The sequence below is a fragment of the Chlorocebus sabaeus genome, chromosome 26 (genome assembly GCF_047675955.1).
Source record: "Chlorocebus sabaeus isolate Y175 chromosome 26, mChlSab1.0.hap1, whole genome shotgun sequence".
In the NCBI taxonomy this organism is placed as follows: domain Eukaryota; kingdom Metazoa; phylum Chordata; class Mammalia; order Primates; family Cercopithecidae; genus Chlorocebus; species Chlorocebus sabaeus.
The window spans coordinates 28,114,371-28,127,437 of record NC_132929.1 but is presented as its reverse complement, the minus strand read 5'-3'; the positions used below and the strand labels follow the sequence as shown (position 1 = coordinate 28,127,437).

Sequence of the window (13,067 nt, the reverse complement as noted above, 5' to 3'; positions counted from 1 at the left end):
GACAGACTGTGATCTTGAAAGATCTGAAAAGGAGTTATTTAGTTAATGTATTTCAAATAAGCTCCCCTGGTTTGCAGATTCCATAATTAAATATTTCTCATAATGAGTTTACAACTGAAATGTGTCTGGGAAACTGGCCAGGGGTTTTAAGGAGCCTGGTTCTTCAGAAGGCATTCGCTTCCCTTGGGTCAGAGGTGGCATCTCCTAGGGTTGAAGAGTTTTCTGAGTCTGTGTAAGGAGCAGTGCCTTAGTCTCAGGAAAATGAGCATAATCTGTGGACAATGCAGAAGTTGCCTCCTCAGTCACTGCCTGTGGGAGTCATTGAGGTCCAATTTGTCTTTTGGAGCTGGGGCCTCTGCTAGGGTGTGTTTAAGAAGGACCTGCACAAAACCTGTATAGTACAGCTTAACTGGTTAGATTGAGGATTAGGATGTCTCATTTGAGTTCATGAAAAATCAAAGTGAGGGGTACAATTAAATGAAAGTCAGTGACTGTTTCACAAATCTGTAAGACTCATTTGTAATCTGTGCCATTCTATACATTAGACTTAGGTCAGTGGTCCCCAGCCTTTTTGGCCCCAGGGACCGGTTTCATGGAAGACAGTTTTTCCACAGACCTGGGGAGCGGGTGTGGTGATGGTGATGGTTGGTTTTGGGATGAAACTGTTTCACCTTAGATCATCAGGCATTGGTTAGATTCTCATGAGAAGCATGCAACCTCGATCCTTCGCATGTGCAGTTCATAATAGGGTTCATGCTCCTAGGAGAATCTAATGCCACTGCTGATCTGACAGGAGGCGGAGCGCAGGCGGTATTGCTCACTAGCTCACCACTCACCTCCTGCTGTGAGGCCCGGTTCCTAACAAGCCAGGGACTGATACTGGTCCGCAGCCCGGGGATGGGAGACCCTTGACCTAGATTCTTAAAATAATATTGTCCTTAAGGTTAAACATTTCCAAAAATTCTTATTTGATTTATCTGTTGGTTATGTTTAAGAGGATTTTATAAGGTAACCATGATAGACTATGGTGAAACTTAATAGATCTGAATGAGTAGAGGCTAAATTAATTATTTTAAAATATATATATGGTGAGATAGATGGAGTAGTTTATTAAACATGATTCCAGCTTGAAAATGGCTTCAGTGGGGCAGCAGTTAGATTTGAGTTTGGTCAGAATGTGTGGGCTATATGTAGAAAAACAGAGTCTCAGCCAGAGTACTGGAACTGTTGTGGTGAATGGTTTTCATTTTAGTCAGCTTAATTCCTTAAGTAGCCAGTTGTCCTTTGGTTTTCATTCTTCACTGCCATAGCAGTGACATCAGATGCAGCTGGAGCTGAAAGTAGAAGGGTTATGTTAATTAATTCTAGTGAAACAAAAACTGCCTCAAATAATTAATGGAATAATAGTCTCATTAAAAGACCTTAGAGCTTTTTTGTGCTCTTTTTTTTTTCTCCAAGAGATTAGAGAAGGAGAATGGCACAGATTGTTCACTTGAGACCTTTTTAAGCTATTGATCCATCTTAAGTCCTCATCTGATGCCTCTGATTTCAACGTGAATCATTCAGGCCATGTAGTGATTTTCTCTTATTTCGTCTTGAGGCTGCTCTCTCTTTGCCTTTGGTGACACTTTTCAAGAGAGCAGTGCCTGAACTTTGGCTTGTTAGAATCTAAAAATGGCACCTATTCTATTTTCTTATTTACAGCTGTCATATTTTAGTTTAAATACAGTTGACCTAGCAAGCAAACATTTGTGTGTTACAAGTATGGGACAAATACCAGGTGGGGTTGTCTGCTAGGTTATTGGAGGGAGAGAAGAGGCCTAATCATGCTGTCTGCCAGCTGATCATGCTGTCATGGAGTTTTTTTGTTTTTGTCTTTCTTCTAAATTGCTAAAGAAAGATGCCTTATTAAACAGAGATTAGCCAGAGTTGGGAAAACCGGCTGGAGAGACAAGCAGGAAGATCCTTTCTTATATGTGATCATCTTGGTTTTCCAACCCAATATGAGGACACTGCCTTTGAGTAAACTAAAAAAAAGAGTTTAATCTGGCCAGGTGCTAGGTCTCATGCTTGTAATCCCAACACTTTGGGAGGCTGAGGCAGTTGGATTACTTGAGCCCAGGAGTTCAATTCAAGCCAGAGCAACATGGTTAGACTCTGTCTCTACAAAAAATTAAAAACTTAGCTGGGTGTGGTGGCACATGCCTGTAGTCCCAGCTACTCAGGAGGCTGAGGTGGGAGGATCACTTGAGTCCGAGCGTTGAGGCTGCAGTGAGCCGAGATCAAACCACTGCACTCCAGCCTGGGTGATAGAGCAAGACTCTGTCTCAAAAAAAAAAAAATTACAAAAAAGTTTAATCCACTTGTAATTTTAATAATACATGAGAAGGGAATAGGAGAAAATAACGTATAACATATGGCTTGTGGTTTTTTGGGTAGATAAGAAGATACAGATTTCATTGTATTGTTGAAAGTATGCAAGGGTCTTATGTGTGTTTGGGAGCTAAATTTCTGGGAACATAGTAATAAAGATGTAAAGAAAAAGACAGTAAAAGAAAAAAGGAAGCATAAAAACCGAAAATAAAAAGCTAAGTATGGTAGTTTGAGACTAGAGATTTGGGTATAATTAACCACATGTGTGTTACCAGATATGTGTGGAGCAAACAGGGTTATTGTTTTGGCGGGGGGTGGGGGCGAGGCGGGGAATAATAGCCCAATAATTCAGGGAACCAATGGTATGCCAGTGTGCTGTGGAGGTAGCAAACTCACAGCAGACGAAACAGGAGGGATTTAGAACACATAGGACTAATATAGATGTATATTTATGTTTCTACTTTTGTTGTTTGTACCTTGTGTGTTGTGATGCCTTTTTTGGTGGTTTATTTTGTCGGGTTAGTTCTTTTTTTTTTTTCTTATAAGACCCTAACAAGGTTTGTTGTAATGTTATCAAAGCTTTCATAAAACTAGCTACAAAATCCATTTGGATTATCTGATTCTAAGTTTTTGAAAAATATTGAAACAGCTTTGCCATTTTAGGACTTTGTGAACTAGAAATACTATGGAAAGAAAGTAGAGAAAGACAATTTACAATTTATAAACAAGAGTTAAATTTTACAAATTTGAATGATTAAATAACAAATACGTAAAATGAATAAGAAACACCGAAGGGAACAAATAAAATAACAAACAGTAATGTAATATGGTTAAGGGCATGATCTCTAGAGTTAGGTTGAGCTTCTCCTTGTGTGACCATAAGCAAATTAGTGAATGTACTTACCTGATAGGACAGTTGAGAGATTAGATACATACATATATATGTAAAACTGAGTACTTGGCATATCATAATAGAGTCCCTTAGTGTTAACTCTTAGTATTATTGGCTTGTCTATTTTAAATACTTTGTAAAAATCTGTTTTCTTATTTAAAAAAAAAATGGTAGCCCCAGATAGATCTCTAGTTATCACAGTTTTTTTTTTTTTTGAGACAGGGTCTCATTCTGTTGCCCAGGCTAGAGTGTAGTGGTGGAATCATGGCTCACTGCAGCCTCGACCTCTTGGTCTCAAGTGATCCTCCCACTTTGGCTGGGACTACAGGTGCATGCACTATGCCTTGCTGATTTTTGTATTTTTTTTTTGTAGAGTTGGGGTTTTGCCATGTTGCCCAGGCTTGTCTGCTCCTAGGCTCAAGTGATCCTACTGCCTTGGCCTCCCAAAGTGCTGGGATTACAGGTGTGAGTCCCTGCACCAGGCCCTTATTACACTCTTAATGCTTCTGGAACGTTTTAGGACATCAGCTATGTACACTATTACAATTTTCCCTTCATTCTAGATAGGATTTGGCTATGGATACTGTTTCAGTTGTAATCTGTCTACAACTCAGCACTGTCAGCACCATCTGACAAAGCTGTAGCTTTCATTCCTGTCCCTTTTTAATGTCTCCTTCATTAACATTCTTAACCGGTTTTCTGCTGGAAAGGAGAACTGTATTCTAAACCAGGACTTTTAAAGGTCCTGCACCTAGTTGTAATTAACTAGCATAATTAGCATTTTATGTGTAATATAGACATGTGTGGTAAACTGTTGTTTGAATCCTAAAGCCAGTTCCAAACCCATTTCTCTTTCTGTTATAGAGGTTTGAAGACAAATATGCCTTTTTCTAACTTCCCTTGCAGTTAGGGCCAGCTGTGTGATTTAGTTCGGGCTCATGTGATATAACCAGAAATCTTCTGGAAGACCTCTACGGGGGGGAGGGGGTGGGAGGGGGTGGGAGGGGGGGAAGTAGCTTCTCCCATAAAAGGAATAGAAACATTTGTTTGTATGTATACTCTTTCTTCCATCCTTAAGTGTGGAATGTGATGTATGGAGTTGTGGCAGCCAAATTGTAATTATAAGGCAACAAGCCTCAGAATGAAAAGCTAACAAGCTAAGAAGGTAGAGCAGAAAGAAAAGACAGAATCTGAGTTCTTTTTTTTTTTTTTGAGACACAGTTTCATTCTATAGCCCAGGCTGGAGTGCAGTGGCACAATTTCAGCTCACTGCCACCTCCCCCTCTCAGGTTCAAGCGATTCTCATGCCTCAGCCACCTGTGTATCTGGGATTACAGGTGCAGGCAACCACGCCGGCTAACTTTGTATTTTCAGTAGAGTCGGGGTTTCACCATGTTGGCCAGGCTGGTGTTGAACTCCTGACCTCAAGAGATTCACCCTCCTTCGCCTCCCAAATTGCTGGAAATAAAGCAAAAGCCACTGCGTCTGGCCAAGGGACTGAATTTTTTTTTTTTTTTTTTTTTGAGAAAAGGTCTCACTCTGTTGCCCAGGCTGGAGTACAATGGCGCGATCTTGGCTAACTGCAACCTCCGCCTCCCACATTCAAGTGATTCCCACACCTCAGCCACCTGAGTAGCTGGGATTACAGGCGTGTGCCACCATGCCCAGCTAATTTTCATATTATTATTATTTTTTTGAGACAGAGTCTTGCTGTGTTGCCCAGGCTAGAGTGCAGTGGCACAATCTCGGCTCACTGCAAGCTCAGCCTCCTGGGTTCAAGCCATTCTCCTGCCTCAGCCTCCTGAGTAGCTAGGACTACAGACGCCCGCCACCATGCCCGGCTAATTTTTTGTATTTTTAGTAGAGATGGGGTTTCACTGCGTTAGCTGGGATGGTCTCCATCTCCTGACCTTGTGATCTGCCTGCCTCAGCCTCCCAAAGTGCTGGGATTACAGGCGTGTACCACCGTGTTCGGCCTAATTTTCATATTTTTTAGTAGAGAGAGGGTTTTGCCATGTTGGCCAGGCTGGTCTCAAACTCCTGACCTCAAGAGATCTGCCCGCCTTGGCCTCCCAAAGTGATGGGATTACAGGTGTGAGTCACTGCACCCAGCCAAGAGTCTGAGATCTTTTTTTTTTTTTTTTTTTAATCTTTCAAGCTTTTATTTAAATGTCATGATCCAGGATGGATTTTAGATCTTGTTGAAAGCAGCCACATCCATGGACTGCACATAGTCCTCAAATGCAGTGATCTGCTCCTCCAGCATATCTGTTCCAACTTTATCATCTTCAACTACACACTGTATTTGAAGTTTCTTAATTCCGTATCCCACTGGAACTAGTTTAGATGAGCCCCAGACTGAGCCGTCTGCTTGAATGCTTCTGACGCCCTCTAATTTCGCCATATCTGCCTCATCATCCCAAGGTTTCACATCTAGTAAGATGGTAGACTTGGAAACAAGTGCAGGTTTTTTTTGGCTTTCTTTGATTCATGTTGTGCAAGATGTTCTTCCCTTAGCCTCTTTGCTTCTTCACTTTCCTCCTCCTCATCAGATCCAGAGAGCTCAATGTCATCATCATCTTTACTATCTGTGTAGCTCCACTTCCTGTAGTGTCTTCCACATCTGCAGGACCATACTTGCCCAAAGCTTTCTTCACTCCTGGCAGGCTGGCCTTTTCCTTTTCGTAAGACTTGATGTGATTATACCAATGTAGGGCATGACACAAGTCGGCAGGCAGTGAGCCAGGCACTGCTTCAAATACTGCCACATCTGTTTGTGATGGCACATACCCCTTGATGTAGCTCTTGTCTTCCAGGTAATCATTGAGCACCTGGAGGCCAGTGGGGCTTTTCAGGTCTGCAAAACCCATGGCGTTGGCTGTATCTGAGAGTTTTTCATGTACGAATTGGGGACCCTGAATTAAGTGGCCCACAGATGGTCCTTGGACCTTTCACTGCATTTGGAAATAAATTAATAAAATAGGCCTGTCTTAAATTCATACCTCTACAGCTCCCGGAGATGACGGGAACTGCCGAGTTTTAGTTCTTAACGACATTATTGAGCTGCCAGAATAGCCCTGAGATAACCTTTGGACTTCTTGTTAAGGATACAAACTCCTAAGAGTCTAAGCTACCTGTCAGACTTTTCTTTTTTCTTTTTTTTTTTTGAGATGGAGTCTCGCTGTATCACCCAGGCTAGAGTGCAGTGGTGTGATCTTGGCTCCCTGCAACCTCTGCCTCCTGGGTCCAAGCAATTCTCTGCTTCAGCCTCCTAAGTAGCTGGGATTACAGGCACCTGCCACCATGCCCAGCTAATTTTTGTATTTTTAGTTGAGGCAGGATTTCACTAGGTTGGACAGGATGGTCTCAATCTTCTGACCTCATGATCCACCCGCCTCAGCCTCCCAGAGTGCTGGGATTACCAGTGTGAGCCACTACACCCAGCATTCTGTCAGACTTGTCTGTTCTTGTAGCTGAAAGCATTCCTAATTTAAGATGTGGCAGCTTCAATGTGAATAAAGTTGATATAAAATTGGAGAATTTGTCTATATGGTGTTTTTTAGGCACAGAAATACAGGTAATATGGGAATATGACAGCATTTGGGGGTGAAAGATCAATTCTAGTCATGCTTTGGACATTGCAAAACATAGGTATTAATGCCAAAGTATCCAGTCCTAGTCATAATTTCTAGGTTTTCTGGCTACCTCCTGAGTCCTTTCCCACTGCACTGACGGCATTTTAAAGTGTTATCTTCCCCAGGCTTAGAAACCTGAACATGACAGAGGCAAGGATTGAAGTTTCAATAATATGGGAGAAGCTGGGTATGAGTAAGAGTGAGTGGGTAGAAGACATCAATTAAAAGATGAGTGTGTAGAAACCATACCAATCTTCTAACCATCGTTGTTTCTAGGATATCCCAAGCTTATGGTAGCTACATATTCTTGAATTTCAGTGGGGGAAAGAAGAGAACAAGATATTTAAAAAGACAAAAAAAAAAAAAAAAAAAAAAAAAAAAGGAGAAGGAGAAACAGCAGCAACAGCCTTTGAAGGCCTAGAAAATGTTCATGCAAGCATTAAAAGCTCCTTCAACTTAGGAGTTCACTTCCACCTGGTTTCTGAACACTTATGTGAAGTTGATGGTAAAGCCATGCTGATCATATGCCATTCCCGTTAAGTTTTAGATAATGATAAAATGTTTGGTAAATTTGTTCATTTGGTATGGAAAGTTAAAGTAGAGGTAGATAATACCTCTTAGAAGTGAGAAAATACCCAGGACCCTTGTGGAAAAAAAGTAGTTAGGAAATTAAGAAAATTTGACCATATCAGGAGATACATAAGTTTCCACTTGCTTAATTTTTTTGATTCAGTTTTTATTTCATTCAGTTTTGTTGTTTCTAAAATTTATTTTTGTAAATTTTTTATTATTTTTTCTAGACATGGTCTCGCTCTGTCACCCAGGCTGACGTGCAGTGGCACAATCTTAGCTCGCTGCATCAACCTCCCAGGTTCAAGTGATCCTTCCACTTCAGCCTCCTGAGTAGCTGAAACTACAGACATGAGCCACCATGCCTGGCAAATTTCTTAATTTTTTTTTAGAGATGGGATCTCACTGCATTGCCCAGGCTCAACCCTTGTCCTGAGCTCCTTGACTCAAGAGATCCCCCCACCTTGGCCTTCCAAAGTGCTGGCATTTACAGGTGTGAGCCACCATGCCCAGCCTAAATTTATTTTTTATTGATACATAATAGATGTACATATTTTGAGGGTAATGTTATAATGTAATACGTTGATATAATTTGTAAAGGTCTAATCAGTGTAATTGGGATAGCCATCACCTTCCCTATTTGTTTTTTCTTTATGCTAGAAACATTTAAATTAGTCTGTTAGCTATTTTGAAATATACAATAGATTATTGTAACCTGTAGTCATCCCACTGATCGGTTGAACACTAGATCTTATTTCTTCTATCAAACTGTGTATTAATATTTGTATCCATTAATCAACCTCTCTTTATCTCCCCCTCCCTGCTACCTTTCCTGGCCGCTGGTATCCACCAGTCTACTCTCTTGTCTTCATGAGACCGACTTTTTTAGCTCTCACATATGAATGAGAAATGTGATATTTGTACCTAGCTTATTTCACTTAACATAATGACCTCCGGTTCTATCCATGTTGCTCCAAATGACAGGATTTCAACTTGTACTTAAATTTGTATCGTTTGCTGAGACTTACAGGGCAATCTCTCTTTCCGTAATCATAAAGGAAGACACTAATTCTTTGTGTAACTGAAGAAATCAACCAAAATGTTATTTACTAATGGCACAATGAGAGAATTGTACTTTAAATGGAGGCTGACACTTGCAAACCCCTATATATGTTCATCTGCCTTTTACATTTGTCAACTAGATTGTTAGCCTCTCTGTTCTCTTACTAAAAGCTTTGGAAATGTCTGGCCTTACTGATCAGACACTTCTGTAGATGTGGCATGGTCAGAGGTTACATTATTTCTGGTTTGGAGAGAGAAAGAGAGTTTGTAAATGCGCTATAGGTAAATATGGCAAGTGTGCAATTATAGCACTATTCAATATTTAGATTTTATGTACAAGTGATACAGAATAATTACGAGCTTTATTTTATATTTTGTCTCTCTATTCCTCAATGTTAGACCCTGAAGTGCTTTTGATCTTATTAGAATCCGTTTTGTCTTAGGTTTTGTGAATTTTAAAAAAATTTATGTATGTATGTATATATGTATGTTGTATGTATATATGTATTGGGATGGAGTCTCACTCTGTTGCCCAGGCTGGAGCGCAATGGCATGATCTTGGCTCACTGCAACCTCTGCCTACCGGTTCAATCAATTCTCCTGCTTCAGTCTCCTGAGTAATTGGGATTACAGGTGTGCACCACCATGCCTGGATAATTTTCATATTTTTGGTAAGACGAGGTTTCACTGGCCTGGCTGGTCTGGAACTCCTGACCTCAGGTGATCTGCCCGCCTCGGCCTCCCAAACAAAAATTTAATATTAGTTTATATATATAAATACTATCTTGACCACTATTTAAAAAAGGTAATTAACAGCATCTCATATTAATATGGATAAATGTCCAGGATATATTGTTAACAGAGAAAAGTAAAATACAGTGTGTGTGTGTGTGTGTGTGTGGGTGGGTGGGTCGGTGGGTGTGGGTGTGTCTGTGTGTATGCCTATGTTATGGAAGTTTATACTAGACTGTTTAGACTGTTTAAAAGAGTTTTTTCTGTGGGTGAGATTTTGGGGGATTTTCATTTTCTATTAATACTTTATTCAATTATGTAATATCCGAATTTTAATAATCATACATTCTTTTATAATCAAAAAACAAATATTTTCTTTTTTCAAGTAGTGTGAACAAATATATTTCTTTTTCAATTTTATCTTATTTTTATTTTTATTTTTATCATTTAGAGCCAAGGATTTGTTCTGTCGTCCAGGCTGGAGTACAGTGGCACAATCATACCTCACTGCAGCCTTGAACTCCTGGGCTAAAGCAATTCTCCCACCTCGGTCTCCCAAGCAGCTGGGACTACAGACGCACCACCACGCCCAGCTAATTTTTGTGTATTTTTTTGTAGAAACGGGGTCTCATTATGTTGGCTAGACTGGTCTTGAGCCCTGGGGCTCAAGCAATCCTCCCTCCTTTGCCTCCCAAAGTGCTGGGATAACAGGCACGAGCCACCACACCTGGCCAAAGGTATTTCAAAGAGACATTTTTGAGTTAAAAGTTTTCTGGCCAGGCGCAGTGGCTCATGCCTGTAATCCCAGCACTTTGGGAGGCCGAGGCGGGCGGATCACATGAGGTCAGGAGTTGGAGACCAACCTAGCTAACGTGGTGAAACCCAGTTTCTACTAAAAATACAAAAAATTAGCTGGGCATGGTGGTGCATGCCTGTATTCCCAGCTACTCAGGAGGCTGAGGCAGGAGAATCACTTGAACCCAGGAGGCGGAAGTTGCAGTGAGCTGAGATCATGCTATTGCACTCCATCTTGGGCAAAAAGAGTGAAACTCCATCTCAAAAAAAAAAAAAAAATTGGGCAAAGGATTTGAATAGACATTTCTCCAAGAATATATTCAAATGGCTAATAAGCACATGAAAAGATGCTGAACATCATTAATCATTAGGGAAATGCAAATCTAGCCCACAATGAAATATCATTTCATGCCTATTATCACACAAAACAAAACAAAAACAAACATAACAAGTGCTGGAGAGGATGTGGAGAAACTGGAACTCTTGTGCACTGGTGGTGGTAATATAAAATGCAGCCCCTATAGAAAAGAGTATGTCAATTCCTCAAATTTTTATTTATTTTATTTTTTATTTTTAAGAGACAGAATATCCCTCTGTCACCTACGCTGAAGTGCAGAGGGGTGACTGTAGCTCACTGTAACCCTCAAAATCCTGTGGTCACCCAAGCGATCTCCCTGCCTTGTTCTCCCAGAGCACTGGAGTTACAGGTGTGACCTACTGTGCCTGGCCCCCTAAAAAAATTAAACATAATAATTAACATATGATCCAGCAATCCCACTTCTGGGTATATACCCAAAAGAATTCAAAGCAAGGTCTCGAAGAGATACTTGCACATCTGTGTTCACAGTAGCATTATTCACAATGGCCAAAGGATGGAATCCACCCAGTGTCCATTGGTGGATGAATGGATAAACAAAATGTGGTATATTTATACAATGGAACATTATTCAGTCTCAAAAAGGAAGGAAATTCTGAAAGATGCCTCAACATGGATAACCTTGAGGACATTATGCCATGTGAAATAAGCCAGTGACAAAAGATACATACTGTATGATTCTACTTACATGAAGTACCTAAAGTAGTACAATCTGTAGAGACAGAAAGTAGCGTAGTTGTTCCTGGTGGCTGAGGGAAGGGGAAAATGGGGCGTTCATTTAATGGATATGGAGTTTCGGTTTTGGAAGATGAAAAAGTTCTGTGGACAGATGGTGGTGATGGTTACACAACAAAGTAAATGCATTTAATACCGCCACTGAAGTGTATACTTAAAAATGATTAAGATTGTAAATATGTGTATTTTATCACAATTCAAAATAATAAGAAAAAAAGAAAATCCATTAATGCTTCAGAATCTTCCCCAAACTTTTCTTGGCCGTGCTCTTTGCAAGTTGTTATTTTAAAAGCATAAATATCTTTAATGTCTTGTAGTAAACCAGTATCAGTCCTTCCTTCACTGAGAATGAGATAGGTAGCTAGAACTGGGGATGGAGGAAAAGCTGCTTCAGGAGTAAAAGGGCAAAGAAAAAAGGAAATACTTTGGGCCACTAAAAGCAAATTCAGTCACATCACAATTTTGCCTTGCCGTGACTCTGCCCCACAAAGCCTAGAATCTAGTAGTATCTCTAGTTTTTAAAAATCTTAAATAATATCTTACCTTTGATATGCTTTATGGAATTCCTGACTACATTCCTGAGCCAGGAAGACATTTGTAGAAATTCATCAAGTCTTTACCACTGCTATTCCGTTAGGGGTTAATATGGGTGAGTATTCACATAATAATCTTGGTATGGGGTTGGTACTTCTAAACATCAAATAAAGGCAGACCATAAAGGAAAAAAATTGACAAGAATATAAACAGTTTCAAGCTCTCTACAACAACATGTTAGAAAGGACATTAATAAGCAATCTGACAGAACAGGAAAATATTTTTAATTCTTTGGTTCAGGGCTCAATATCAATATATAAAAAGTAATAAAATCTGTGAGAAAGGCTAACACCTTAATAGAAGAATAGAAAACACTAAGGCAATTCACAAAAGAAACTTAACCTGTAAACATTGAGAAAGTATTCAACTCATTAGTAATGTAAGAAATGCAAATTAAAATGAAGAGGTTTTTTTTTTAACCAAACAAATTAATAAATTTTTTTTTTTTTTTTTTTTTTTTTTTTTTTTTTTTTTTGAGACGGAGTCTTGCTCTGTAGCCCGGGCTGGACTGCAGTGGCCAGATCTCAGCTCACTGCAAGCTCCGCCTCCCGGGTTTACGCCATTCTCCTGCCTCAGCCTCCCGAGTAGCTGGGACTACAGGCGCCCGCCACCTCGCCCGGCTAGTTTTTTGTATTTTTTTTTAGTAGAGACGGGGTTTCACCGTGTTAGCCAGGATGGTCTCGATCTCCTGACCTCGTGATCCGCCCGTCTCGGCCTCCCAAAGTGCTGGGATTACAGGCTTGAGCCACCGCGCCCGGCCTAATAAATATTTTTTAAAATCATACTTATTTCTTAGGGAAATGAATACTATCATAAACTGCTAGTGGGAGTAAAATTGGTTCAATCTTTCTATAGGGCAATTTAGCACAATGTATGTATCAGAAGCCATAGAATTTCTCACACCCTTTGAGCTAACAGTCATAATTTTAAGAATTTATTTTCAGGAAATAAGCATGAGTGAATATTGGAAGGATGATTATGTCAGTGCTGTGGAATAGTGTATCCAAGTGGAGATAACGTAGATGTCCAGCAATAGGGAATTATTTACATAGGTTATATCTGTACCTACTAGTGTTTTATAATTTTATTAGTCTTCTCAAATAATTAATTTTTGGCTTTGCTGATTTGTCTTTATTGTACAATTATTTTCTAGTTTGCTGATTTTGTGTTTATCTGTATTATTTTCTTTTTTCTACTTTCTTTAATTTGCTATTCTTTTTCTAGCTTCTTGGGATGAATGCTCAGACATTGCTTTTCAGCCTTTCTTCACTTCTAATATATGATTTAAGGATGTAAATTTCTC

At 39.9% G+C, this 13,067-nt stretch overlaps 1 protein-coding gene and 1 pseudogene across 4 annotated transcripts in view; one reads left to right on the top strand and one right to left on the bottom strand.

Moving 5' to 3' along the window:
* The window catches only part of MYO5A (myosin VA), a 214,462-nt gene that overhangs the window by 16,651 nt on the left and 184,744 nt on the right, over positions 1-13,067 (top strand). The gene's annotated exons all lie outside the window — the stretch shown is intronic.
* Positions 5,392-6,541, bottom strand: LOC103245606 (elongation factor 1-beta pseudogene; annotated as a pseudogene).